This window comes from Columba livia, chromosome 11, assembly GCF_036013475.1.
Source record: "Columba livia isolate bColLiv1 breed racing homer chromosome 11, bColLiv1.pat.W.v2, whole genome shotgun sequence".
NCBI lineage: Eukaryota > Metazoa > Chordata > Aves > Columbiformes > Columbidae > Columba > Columba livia.
In genome coordinates, this window is record NC_088612.1 from 4,245,579 (window position 1) to 4,258,805 (window position 13,227).

Sequence of the window (13,227 nt, forward strand, 5' to 3'; positions counted from 1 at the left end):
ACATCCTCCAATATTTCAATATATGCTACAGTTAATGCCTTTAGGAAGGTTACAGTAAAGTTCACCCTACACTGACTGTAAGAAAAGAGATGTCTGTGGTGTGAGGGCTGCTACACATACCTATCTGTTCTCCTGGAAACTTGAAAGTAAATGCTTTTCTTAGGTTCATGTAGGTGTATGTGGACTTTCAGGAGGGACATTCACATGTATTTCATATTCACTGGTAAGGAATGGACATAATGAGTGGAGAGGTGTTAGGAGAAAACGCTTACCATATGCCGCTGAGCCAGTCAAGGTGTTACTTTGGCAGCCTTGTGCAGGACAGATTTCTGTGTGAGGCGAGGATATCTTCAGTGACAACATAAATGACTGTCAGGAAACTGAATTCACTATATTGTCGTCTAAGGCTTTGTTTAATCTCTAGAGGAACATAGAGGAAATGCATGGAGGAAAAACCCACCAAGGAATATTTAACAAAAATACAATGTCTGACTTGAAGTCCATGAGCCAGAAATTGCTGGAAGCTGGGAAAGGACACCTGGGAAAGTATTGTTTATTCTCCTATTACAGTCTTCTGCATTGTATCCTCTATCACAGAGGATAATTTGGCTTAATGTAGTGCAGCTGTTCTTACGTCTTGCACTCAGATTCATATGGATTTATTGATACATATTGGATATTTACATGTCCATTTTAGCTAATATGTGGTAGACATAGAGCCAATGGTGTCTCCCTGTAGAGCCAATGGTGGGAGCAAAATATTCCTGCAGAAAGTGTTTCAGAGAAAAAGTCTAGCTTACATTCTCTTTTTTCCAGGTAATCCCCTATCCAGTGATAGCAGAGGGAGATAAAATAGCTGAGCTGTACTGAATGTACCCGCTTAATATAGAACATGCATAAACTGTGGCAAGTCCTGTGTAACCAAAATTTGTGTTGTGCTGTATCAAAATACCACATCAGATTTAACAGAGAATAACAATCATAATGCAATTACCCCATTTCACAGCCACAAGGAGAACAAGGCACAAAGGGGCTTTTTGTTGGGTGGGTGTGTGTTTTTATCACTATTAAGCTGCAGTGTAAAACTGCCTGTATCTCTCAAGCCCCCAGGGGACATCTCTTGACCCTTCTGACTGCTTCTCGGCATGGTGGATTGGGCAGCTCAGCGTCTCTGTGAATAGCTGTCATTCTGCTGGCGTTCTGTTTGCTGCCAGCACAGCTGCAAGCGGGGAGCCCAACAGAGAACCAGCCTGCAAAGATTTGCCCGCGCAGGGTGGGACAGAGCAGGGACACTGTGGTACACGGGGTGAGGCTACCTCAGTTTGGACTCATTGCTGTGTTGATGGAACATGCACCTTGAGCTGTGCTGGAGCTGCTTTGGCTTCTTGTTCCATGGGCCTCCAGCCCTGCCTGTGTTTTCTCACTTTGCATGAGAGAACCAGCAGAATAACAAGATTGTTACTAACACACTTCACTGAGGTTTGGTGGTTGTTTTGGGGGGTTTTTGGTTGGTTGGGTTTGGGTTTGTTTGGGGTTGTTTGGTGTTTTTTTGGTTGCTTGTTTGATTTGGGGTTTTTCCACTTCTTTGTCTTGGATTATTCTGGAAATAGCTTAAACCCTAGTGCCCTCTTCTGACCTGGAAATAGGTGTTGGATCTTGACACAACTGTCCCTGCAGCTCCAGCTCAGCAGACACTGGAAGCCAATTGCTTGATGTTAGAAAATCATTTGGGGACAGAGATATTTTAATTTGCAATCAGCTTTAAAGGCTTCAACGTTTGCTCTGATCAGAAACAGGAGCTTAGGCAGAAATTAGGCTGTCTTATTTATAAAAACCATTTTTTTTCTCCCCTGGCAGAAGCAGTAGGCTTGATCTTAAGTCCACCGAAATTAAAGGGATAAACCCTTATCAGCTCTGGCCCAGCCCTCCACACAGCAAGTCCTTGGGCCAGTAGAGCTACTGAGCCTGAAAGAGGCATAATACTACCAGATCTTCAAGCGACAGATACTAATTAAGGATAATTTGTAGAAAATGTTACTTTTTGGTGCATAATTAACATAGGTAACACTGGTAAGTGATAATTCTACAGTTTCTTCTATTGGGAGGCTTTTTGATGCCACTAAACCAAATTTGGTTTATGTACATACCTCTAGACAGATGTATGTAATGCATATAAGGTATATCTTTTATACTCACGTAGCTGCATGAATAAGTTCATTCATCGCATATAGGCTGCCACCTCTGGGCTGGAAGGCAGCAGTTGTCCTGGAGCATGCAGCAGCCTCAAGGCGTATTCAGAAACTCTGCATTGTAGGGTGATTCCATCCCAAGGGAAATAGAAACCCCTTCTCTATAAAAATGTTGGTTTGTTTTGTATTTTTTCTAAAATCACCTTAAAATCATATTTTTTACTGAGCACCATTCAAAAAAATTCTAACAAATTATTTGTTTCTAAGGCACTGCCTAAAGTATTTTAAATGTTGCTAAATCTTGTAACACTAAATTTAGTGAGAAGAAAAGGTTATGAGTTAGTTTTCACAGTACTGGCTTTTCTAAACTGCGGCTGTTTGGTTATGTTTCAAGCAGTTAATATTCTGCAAACTGAGAGTTATGCAACTGCAAATAAACGTTCTCTACTGACAAAACTATTTGTTGATAAATTTAGATGGGAATTGTTGAGAGACTGATGGGCAGATTAACACTAGAGGCCTCTCTAGCAAAAGGTTTATCAACACATTAAGCAACAAAAGGGGTTTGTATAGTATTTTCCTGGAATATGCTTTTTCCAGCTCTCTATTGCCATCTTGAGTCTCTTGCCTTCTCCAGCAGAAAATCCAAGTTGGGGCGTAACACATATAAAGACAAAGGAAAAATAGATTTCCAGTCCTGATGGCTAGAGCCTTTTCCAGACATCAGCTGCAAGTCACCAAGTACAAGAGAAACAACATTATTCAGTTAAGTTGAGATAATACACATAGTGACAAACTATAGCAAGAGGTGAAGTGGAATGCCAAGGCAGTGCGATGTTAGTGGAAATTTGTTGTAAGGGGTGGCAGAATAAGGTTCCTGGAAAGCACCTGAGATCAGGTCCAATGTGGAATTCTTGGATATGTGTATCATGCAGACACCACCACCAGCAGCTGTCAGAGGAACTAATCAGAGTTCAGAATATATTTCCAGGGGGATAGAGAAATACCGAAAGCATTATCTTTTCTGTTATGCAGATGATTCAATAACATTCACTTTGTCCTAGAATTGCCCTTCACAAGTTTTTCACCTTCCTCTGATAGTCAATAAGAGAGGACAGAACACGTACTGTCGCTTTTATGATCCTAACTACCTGTTAAAGAAAATCTACAGATTTCCAAGTCCCATGGGATAGATGGCATTAAAAGTAGAAGCCTGAGGCCTCGGCATTTCTCCAACACCTCCTGCTTTCTACTTTGTAATGCTAAGATTTCTTTTTATAGGTTTATAACTTTAATAAGTCTTATTCTTTCTCACTGCCTTATTTCACACTTGATGACAGTATTTTCAGTCAGTATTCAGAACTCAGTATTTTATGAGTAATCAGTGTTCCAGGCAGCAGGAATATTATTGTGAGATCATTGTTACTAATTGAATACTTGGTGGGGGATCTTTTCCCCTCCACTGGGTGCTTGACATATGCTAAAAATAAGTTGCTAAAATTTGATTTTAATGAAATCTACTGTCCATTGCCCATTTTGGAGTCTGAACATATTTGGGCATAATATTAGCAATCCCAAGTACTTTCCTCTTCCAAACAGAGGGTAGTGGTTTAAGGTACCATTTACACTCCTTTCTAATATATCTCATAGTAGCAGCTGACACTAACACATTTTTAACTGTGCCAGCACAGGGTTAAATTAAACCCTGATGGAAACAATCTAAGCTGGATTTTCCACCCTGCTTTCTGCTGCTGCTCTACTGCAGCAAATATTGATCCTCCCTCTTAGCTTGTTGACCTGGGAATTTCCGCAGTGTGTGCCAAGCCGGTACAACCAGCTTCTAGACCCTCCTGACCAGTGCAGGGGGGTCACTCATTAATGCCCAAATGCGAGTAAAACTTTGAAGGTGTTAGGCCTAAAGAACATTACACTTTAGAATAACTGGCACAAAGGAAAAATGTATGTTTTGCGGCCACCACAGCTGAACAAATAGGTGTCTCCCCAGTCCTCTAGAAACCTAAATTCACTACTTTGTGTGTGTGTGTGTGGTTTTATACTCATTTCTGTGCTCATGTTGCCTTTCTGGGATTTAGGTGGTTCTTCAGATGCTGGTTATATATCAACCTTACTATTTCTTCAAAAGAATAGCTTAATTTATTGAATTCTGCCTTCCTTATTATGACTGCTGGTAATGGTCTTCCAAAGAGCTACTCAGGTACGTATTAGATGCACCCATCTTAGGCTCTCAGAATTCATAGAGCTGATTATATTTAATAACATTCCTGGGAATAATCTTTGCATGGTGAGTATTTATATTTGATGTTACCACACTGCTGTAGTGCTGCCTTCAATGCTACTTTTTAGGTATTTCCTGCTAGTGCCACATTAAATGATTACTGGATTCTTGGAAAAACAACAGGAAATGATATAATCATGCCCACAAGCTCTGTGTATTGACTTTTCCACAGACTTGGTAGTCTCTGAGTCTAAAAATTGTTGGCAAAACAAAGGTATTTGAGTTTATTCTTGATTCTTGTTGCTAGAAGCCCTGACCTATGTTTGCTTTATTGGGGCGTGGGTTTGTAGTTTGGGGAGAGAGAAAAACAACTAATTATAGGTATTATTGCATTTTTTTATTACGGGGTGAGTTGTTTAATTTTGTTGCTTTACATTCCCAAGCAAATATTACCAGGAATTCACATGGACACACTCTGTTACCTACAAGTAATTTACAGCTTGCATTGAGATGCAGCAGAAATGTCTGTATAATGGAATCAAAGCACTGCTATAAAATTCGTATGACACGGAATAAGTCATTCCTTTTTAAGCCTACCTCAGTGTATTCAAATCTTAAAGGATAACACATAAAAATGGAGGAAAGCTACAGGGGAAACTGTTGTCTGTGGCATTGTTCCTTGGTAGCCTTACAGGGGTCATGAGCTGTGGAGGACAAGACAAAGATTCGGTGGAAAATTATAGAAAATCACTCAATGCCAACATCACAGAAGCAAGAATAGCTGGAAGGTCTGTGCTTTTGGCCATGTCTAATGGTATCTCAAAGCGCTTCTTGGAAGATTTTGAGTATCTATAGCTGAGAATTCAAAATCCTTATCTTTTTGTTGGCCTGAAAATAGCTTTGCTTTTGAAGATATGATGACTCTTTCTGGTTTATTGTGGTGAATTTAACAAATAACTTTCTTATGGGTTTAGTTTCCATCTGACGGATAATTTATCCCCTAGATGCTAGCAATAAACAGACCTATTACACAGCTTAGAGCCTTCCAGCCTCATTTGGATAATTCCTTCAGTAAATTCCCTCCTCATCCAGGATGATTCCTCAGTAAATTCCCCAGGCCAAGTTGGGTTTTCACCACATTCCCTTACAGGGAAATCACTGGATGAGTCCCAATAGATGTATTAGATTAGTCTGGCAAAGTATTGGGGTGGTGAAACTGCATCCTTGCCTGCCAGGCAAAGTGCTGGCTCTGCACTTGTGCCCTGCTGTTGGCAATGGCTTGTTAGGGGCATTCATCAATGCTCCTGCCTCGTGCATTCCCCATATATGTTTCTTTAGAAGATATGAATATAGTTTAAACTGATAGCCACAAAACCCAGGAAATGAAAAGAGCAGTCTGTCTTCCCTGAAACCTGCAATGAATTCCTTCATTGTGTTAAAATTACTCTGGTGCCAGGAACAGCCTAACCTCACCAGGATGAGGTCAAAAAGTGCTATTTCACCCTAAAGCAGGATATTCTACCCAAGCAGTAGATGGAATAAATCTTTCCAGATCTCTCGGTCGTGACTGCTGGATGGCTTCCAAGACTCAAGCAGGCCTGTGTAGCATTAGCTTGAGGACTTCAGGATGCCTGTTGTCCAAAAAAAGACATATCCTATATAAACGCTGCTTCAGCTCTTCATTCACGGCGCTGGCAGCTCTGTAATGAGGCAGAGGACAGAATGCAGTGGCAGATGTTGGCAGTTGCATTTTCTGAGCCTTTCAGAAGGGCTCAAACCAAGAGCAGTTGCCCTGGTTATAGTTCTATCAGTCCCAGGCCTTACCCTCTCTAGAACAGAGGCACTGACAGTTGTCCTAAATCGTTAAGTACCTTCATGATGATTTGAAATATATGTGTGTGTGTATATATTTATATTTATATATATATATATATATATAAAAAATAATAAAGCAATATTTTTAAAACACCCACAACTACACAGAGCCACAACCACTTGGGGTGCAAGTACTATGCTTCGCTTTCACTTTCCTGTAAAAGGTGTAAGCTCTGGCCTACAAATATTACCATTTTTCCCTTTGAAAAAATCTAGTCTTCTTTCCCCACCCCTCTCCTTTATTTTTTTCCTTTCCCCTTGAGAATTGTCCTATTGATGGTGACTGACTGATTATGTAAAGGTCGTCCTGGATTACTGGTGTTTTGCATACAAAGTAGTAATGGTAACAGCAGGGTCACAATTCACTGCAGAATTTATCCCCACCTTTGACTTTTTTTAATAATTTCAGTTGTAGGGGCTTCTGATCATATATTTTATGGGGACACTGATGTCACTCAGATGGTTTAACTATTTAATTACTATCATTGCCATACTATATCATTTCCTTACTAGGCTGATTTTACTCTGTTGCAATGATAAAAACTAAACCACGTTTTTGGTTTTTTGAGGACATTTTAACTCCACCAGCACAACATTCTCAGACCCATTGTGGTTCCCAAGTTTCCTACTTCACAATTAATTGAAATAGAGTATGGATTTGTATTTTCTGAATGAGAATAGCCCCCTCCTCAGCATTTATTTTGGTAAGACAGACAACGTGCAACATAAATTCTGGCTAAAACTGACATCAGCTCGATGTAGTAATACACTGAACAGAAAGTTTACAGAAAAACAAATGCTGTATTACTGTGCTACATAAACTATTTGCTTTCTCCTGCTTGGGAGTTCAGACTGTTTGGAAAGTCTGCAAATGAAAACAAAAAAACATTCAAAACCTAAAAAAATATCACCCTTATTTAGCTGTTCACTTAAAACTTTTGTCACAGCAGATTCTTGTAGCCGTGTTATGTTAGTATCAAAAAGATTTGCCTTAACTGAGAAGGTAAAGGAGACCAATGTGTTTGTCGTAATTGAGAATGAAGAAACATGAAGCCTCTTTCCATTGTAAATACTTGTTGGGTACTGCAAAAATTTGCTTTGGCATAAGTGTTTACAGTGAAAACACTGACCATTCTTCAAGTAGTTGTAAAGTTCTGAATGTTGTTGCTAAAACTTAGTTACTCTTTCTTCTTTGTATTGTGACAGACTGTAGGAAATGACAGATAATGTGTTTTCAGAGCATGAACCATCATGCCACTTTATCGTTTTAATCAGTGTGAAAGGAATTATTTAGTTCACTGTCCAATTACATTTCTGAGTATTCTTATTTGAATACGCTGAGTACCTGAGAACAAGTAGGTCTGATTGTTTGTATGCTGAGAGTTGTGTGTACTCATCTACACATGCACCCATAAAGGTCAGGAATTCACTGGTCAATGCAACTTCCCTAGCAGGACTTAAATACCAGAAATAAAAATAAATGCAATGACAATTAAGTCAGTTTATCATATAATTAAATTGTTCTTGGACTGTTTCAGAGAGGTGTTCTTGAGCAAGGTGAATAATTGTATGTATTTTCATTGTAGTGGCTGTTACTGTAAATGGATTCATGTATCTTCCCTGGAATGGAACATGTTTTTCTGAAAATTTACCACCTGGCAGGAGCTGGGAAAGGTGAGATTAACTTATAGCACTATTGCAAATTTGTTCAGCAAATATCTGCAAATTTTATATATAAATCAAGGATTAGTTTTGTTAGGATCCCTTCCCCGCACCATATTAAATGTCTGAAAATATTGCTCATTGTTCTTCTCTAACATAAAATAATCCTTATTATTTGTTCATAGGAATTTGGGATATTATTGATTTCTACAGCATTATCTATATAGCTAAATATTTATAAGGAATAAGCCAGAGCTATTAAATGAAGGAGGTTACTTATATGTCTAAAATTTGTTGTTTTTATTTGAACCTGCCATGAAGATAGTACTTAGAAAGAGGTTTCTGATTAACCTCAGATCACACTGCTAAATAGAACTAGTCTCGAAACTAATCTGTTTTACTACATGATTAGGTGCTTTCATAAAACCTTGACTATTTATTTCACTACAAATGGCTGTGCTTGGGCACGATAATAATGTTCCGTTTCCTGTTGGGCTATTCTTAGATGTAGAAAACTAAGCTTCCCAGACCTCCCTGGAAATAGACTTATTCCCGAAAAGAAAAGCTGACAAGAAGAATTACTAACATACCCAAAAGCTAACTCCTACTCTGCAAGATAAATAGAAATAGTTCAACCATCTGCAAAAGCGTCAGTAGAGTTAAATGGCTTATATAATAGCTGGAGTCAAGAAGAAAAGATAGAGAAATAATAAGTCATCCTATATAATACTTTGGCAGCTACAATATTTAGGAAGGTACATATAGACTAAGCATAGTTTTGATGTCACTACAAGACATCTCCGAGAGAAATTACATAATCTTAATAGAGCTCCTTTAACTGTGATGAAATGTCTGGTTTGATCCCCTCTTGGAGAACCATGTCTTCATGTTCCAGGATGGTGTACTTGTTGCTCAGCTTTTTGTTTTTGTTCCCAGATATGCAGTGAGACTTGACTGACAAACGGCAAATGTCATATGCCTCCTCCTCACCCTGCAACCAGAAGGTTGGGTTAAAAGTGGGAAGAAAGAACAGGAGAGGAATAAATGAGAGCACAAGAAATTTGGCAGCATCAGAAATCTGTATGTACAGTTAGGTGCTGAATGACGTATTAAGGCGAACCACCTTAATTATAAATTACATGTGGTAAATTACAAGATAAAAGTATTTTAGAAAATAAATCCACCCCATATTGGTATGTTCCTTATCCTGAAGTGATCCTGGGCAGCCAAATGTTCTTGCAGTCTGTCCTTGGCTCCTTTTTGTGTTATACAGGTTACTTAGCCAAATTTGCTAAGTTACACATCTGAGCTGTAAATAAAGATCCCCAAAGCCTACTGTGTTCTCCTTCTTCTAAGATTCCCTTCGCAGTGTGGCCCCAATTGAACTAAGTACTTAATAAGTACTTAAGTCCCACTTAAATCAATGAGATTTAAACATTTGCTTAAATGCTTTGCTAAATCATGGCCTATTAAACTGTGTTGGAGATCACATTTCAATTTATATTGCTATGATTTTTTTTCCCTGGTGTTAACATGAGACCCCAAACTATATATTTCCGTAGTCTTGCTTGAACCAAAGCTGGAACTGCTTAGAGGGAATGTGTGCACAACCTGTATTCATCAAGTGCAAGAAATAGGTTTTAATTATTTTGGGCATCAACTACTGTGAATTTGTGTTCCTGATAAACTACACTAAACGTTTTTCAAGCACCATCATTTTCAAGATTAATAGCATGAAACTTTCCTTTTTGAGTAATGATTACACCGCCTGGCAAGTGTGGGGACATATAGTTTTTACAGGATGCAGATACATGAAAATATTTGAGGATGAAGAGAGTTAAGATTTTGTTCTTCGGCTGATTTGTTGGCAATCTTGTCTCCACTGTTTTTTCCACAAACGCAACTAGGATTGACAAGGAAATCAGCCTTTTGTAGCAGAGGAGTTGGCAAGAGAAGTTGCCAAAAGCATCCCCAAGTAATTTGATGTGTACAGAAAAATATGTCAAAAATATTGCAACTGTATATACTATAAACTTTTTAGAAGAGAGTCACATGTCCCATGCCACCTAGGGTCCCTAAGGATATTATTCTGGCCTTATAACTGCTTCTTTGGAAAAGAGTGAGGATAGACAGTGGGGAAAATGAGGACTTCTCTTGACTTCCGCTGTAATGCAAACTCTCTGCTTGTAGTGGCAATCAGCCAAAAGACGACAGCTCATACACCAAGAAAGCCCAAGTTAAGAGATGAGTAGAAAATACCAAATGCTTAAATTTGTCTTGGATTCTCTCAAAGATGCTAATACTGTTTTTTTGCTTAATTAGCCAAAAAAAAAAGGATGGTCTGTGCTTCTTTCATGTACGGATATTTCTTGGATGGTAGAAGCATGAGTTAGCCCACTTCTAGGGCACTGCTGTACATGTAAGAGGAAGAGCTAGGTGTTGGTTTCTTAGTTAAACAACACTAATAGGAGATAATTGCTGCAGAGCGCATCCCATTCTCTTCACATACACAACACAGCTGCCCTGCCAGAATTGCTCCAAGACTGGGATTTCTGAGACAGCTCGTTGTCTAGAAGTTAGTTAAGGTTTCTATCCTGGGAAGAAATTACTCTCAATATACATATTTTTCCCAACTAGGCAAGATTTATTTCTAGTCAGTGTTGAGTCTGTTGTTCAGAGCTTAGTTTTCTTTCAAGCAGCCAGGCTTTCCCAAGAGATCTCAGTATTACGTCTATAACCTCCAGGGTGTGGGTGGAAAAATAACTCTACCTCTCTTGGACATGAAGTCACCTTGCTGCAAGGGATGTTTTTCGTGGGCATCTGTATGCATTCTTAAGTGGTTTTGTACCTCCTGAAAAGGTGAGAATAAGTCATACATGCATTAAGGATGTTTAAACCTGCAGAATCATTAATTTACTTCAGAATGTAAAACATTCAAAAAATTAGAGTTCATCTCTGATTGACAATGCTTGTTATGTATTAATTGACATATATTATTAAAGTGTTTCTTACCAGGACTTTTTAACATCTCTAGTGAACTACAAAAAAGGGGGAAAATAGTAATCTGTTGAGCAGTGGAAGTAAATCTTTTCTTACACTTCATCTCATTATATGATTTCTTCATCTTTGTGTGTTAGTGAGGAATCTTGCTTTTGTAACTTCTGTTGTTCCCAAGCCTGGATAAAAATTATCACTTCTTTAAAAAAAGTCTTCTAATATTGCAGTGCACTTTATTTCACCTCAAAGGCTGATTTGTGAATTGTACACAAAAGTGTTCCAGGTTTTCATGTTGGTTTTGAAGATTTAATGTTTCCCCAACTATTTACTACTACCCACTCTTTTCTCACAGCTATGAAGTCTGGATATAAAAAAGATGTCCCTTCCCATTTTCATACTCTTTATCACATATCAAATTAAATTAGAAGGGAAAATGGAAAAGAAATTAAATTGCAATTATATTACTATCTTCCAACTATCATCATTTGATTTAATTTCAAATAAAATATTAATAAAGTATTAATTTTTCTTGGTGGGAAATTCCATTAATGGAACAGTTTCCCAGAGAAATAGAAACAAAGTTATTAACTGGCCTTTCTGCTTTAGTAATGAGATACTTCTAAAATAAATTGTTTTGGCTGGTTTAGCATTTGTCTCTTATGTATTTATGAACAGGCCTGTGACCTCAGCCTACACATGGTATGTTGTGGACCTTATTTTGGTTGTCTCTCAACTCTCTGTCTGTTGTAATTCTCACACCTTTTAGAGGTTGTAAATTGCAAACAGGCTACGAAAGAGTCTCCTTCAGAATCTACAATAAGAAATATGGAAAAATCATACACATCTAATTTCAGTGACACAATGACCGAAATACGGATGAGATATGTCCAAATGCAAATCCTCATGAAAAGCTTCAGAGTTTCAAAATTAGGTAATTATCATGTACACTTATGGTTGTTTTTCAGATAGAAAATTAAACTCCAGAAATGTCCCCCTAGCTAAATGAGGTTTCAGCAACGTTGAGATTAATCAATCAACTCTTCAATAAGAGCCAATCCTCAAATCCACAACAGCAAGTAATGGCTATGTAAATTGATTTCAGAAGGTTAAATGTGCACATTCGGGGTTCAGAGAACGAAGTCTATATGGCCGTATCCAGATGGATATCTGTGTGACTCACATGACTTTGCATGCACTGTAATCAGGAAAATTAGGGACTGGGTTTAGCTGAGGCCATCAAGTTTGATTCATGTTGGAAAGTTGGAAAGTTGGATTGGGTTTTTTTTTCTCATGAACTTGGTCCACAGAGGTCTGATATTGAATCAGTTACTTTGCTGCTGGGACAGGAGTAGGCATTAAATATATATATATATATATATATATATATATATTACACACATAGTTAATTTATTTATATAAATTTATATTTTATATATATATAATAATATATATTTATTTTTATATATAATATATATATTTATATATAAAATATATATATATATTTTTATATATATATAAATAAATTAACTATGTGTATAAGGGTAGAATTTTTTGGCTGATGGTTGGGCACATTTAAAGGATAACAACAGGATTTCTCATTAGACCTAGATGAAAATGAGATTTGGCAACTGTAGCTGGCTTCCACGCTAAGGTTGTTGCTGAGGTTGGCATCAGTGTTTTGACTGAACTTTAGAAGAACAGTTTGAAAAATGGGTGTATGGTAAGAAGGGGTTGTAAATCTGTAAGTAATACTTCCTAAAGTCTGATTAGTTAAAAACAGATAGGTTTTTGATTTAATGTTTAACCAAAAGTTTGCTCCAATATAGCGATTTTAAATAGATTTGAATAAGCATAAGACTTTTGAATTGCAGAGAAACCTGATAAGAACTAGATTTCAACTAAGAAAGGGAAATGGATGCATTTTGGAGAAGTCTTCTGTAGGTTTTCTCTGTAGGATGTTCCAAACTAAGGCTTAAATTGAATACAGGATTAAAAAAGGGACCTTTGGCTGTGTTGACATTTAATATCTGTTACGGAAGAGGTTCCCAGGCTAAAATCAATGTCATGTCCTTCAGACCTCAGAAAATTACAATTAGGGTGGATAAGGGCATGTAGATCTCCCTGGACTAAAGTTTTAGTGTTACCCACACTAAAAATATTTGGGGTAAGACGAGGCAGAATTTGCATTGCAGCTGTTCGCAAGAAAACAGAATGAGTTGAGTCCTCAGCTTGGATTTCTGTTTAGGTGGTGTCAGTCTTCGTCAGGGC